This window comes from Physeter macrocephalus, unplaced genomic scaffold, assembly GCF_002837175.3.
Source record: "Physeter macrocephalus isolate SW-GA unplaced genomic scaffold, ASM283717v5 random_9202, whole genome shotgun sequence".
Lineage (NCBI taxonomy): Eukaryota > Metazoa > Chordata > Mammalia > Artiodactyla > Physeteridae > Physeter > Physeter macrocephalus.
This window is the reverse complement of record NW_021154477.1, coordinates 1-1,167: the sequence shown is the minus strand read 5'-3', so window position 1 is coordinate 1,167 and position 1,167 is coordinate 1. Positions and strand designations below refer to the sequence as shown.

Below are 1,167 nucleotides of genomic sequence, written 5' to 3'. Positions count from 1 at the left end.
GCAAGTTCTTGAATCCATTGCACTGTTGATAATACTTCAAGAGTTAAGCACGTGATTGTTGACGGTCACGCCCTGCTGCAACAAAGACGTCCACTTTCAACTGGTTATTTTTCCTAAAGTGGTAAATATAGTACAGCGCAACTTGGTTAAACCCACAACCGTTTGATAATGCTTCAACAGGTGGGCAGGTTAAACCCACAACCGTTTGATAATACTTCAACAGGTAGGCACGTTATTGTAGACGGTCACGCCCAGGTGCAGCAAAAACGTCCACTTCAACTAGTTATTCCTCTTGATAGGGTCCATGCGTCTCGAGAGTAAACTCTCCGCGACAGCTTGACGTAGTCGTATAAGCGTATACATCTTCCTCTACCTCTCGCTTGCACTTACGGGTAAAGGCAGACGGAGCGAATAGTGACAGCCGGCCACTAAGCTTCACACTCCGTATTTCCTTCAATTTCCTTTTCGCACCCGCCAACAGCTAATCAGTACCTCTTTACAGTTCTGTGCCAGATGATGGTTTCCTTCCCCTCAATATACCAGCCTACTGTAGAACTATACGTACACGCGTTTTTTAGCTTTATAGAAAAAAGCGCACGTACAAATACTCATGAATACTACTCCGATTTGCCGCAAGCCCACTCACCACAGTTAAGTTTGGAGTGGAAAAGACGCGGGGCCGTTAACGGCTTGTTTATCCCGAAGAAGGGTGTCCAGGAAATTACTCTTTCTTTCGTGCCAGCCGGTGTCAGTTTCTGATCGAGTACCAATTTTTCTCCAACAACAAGTGCCTCAATGCTACCTGAAGAACGTTTTGACAACGGTGCTGCGAACCGTTGCAAGAAAGGTTCGGCGCTACCAACCTTCAGGCTTATTCCTCTACTTGGACAAACACAGCAACTACAGGCTTCAGGCTTCGAGGTACATGTAAACTGGCGGGGCAACAATAAGAGGGCCCATCGCGGGGTCGAGGAAAAGATGCCATTCGCATATTTGTGCCCGGCTCGTGCGTACAAAAAACCTGCTACCCGTCCATCAACTACCCTTTGGGCATGTGACGCCATCGTGTTTCTCGTGATTCCGGTTAAGCATTGTAGCCGAATTAGTGTACTCGCGTGGGCCAGCCACGTGGAGGATCGCGTGAGGTGAACGATGGAAGAATGACTG

The 1,167-nt window shown here is 47.9% G+C and overlaps 1 long non-coding RNA gene across 1 annotated transcript in view; it reads right to left on the bottom strand.

The window, feature by feature from the left end:
* LOC114485887 (uncharacterized) overlaps nt 1-1,068 on the bottom strand; it is a 1,805-nt gene extending 737 nt beyond the window's left edge. The window contains exon 1 of the long non-coding RNA XR_003679135.1: nt 647-1,068. This is a non-coding gene — a long non-coding RNA (uncharacterized lncRNA). The remainder of the gene's footprint in view (nt 1-646) is intronic.
* Between the last annotated feature and the right edge of the window lie 99 nt (nt 1,069-1,167).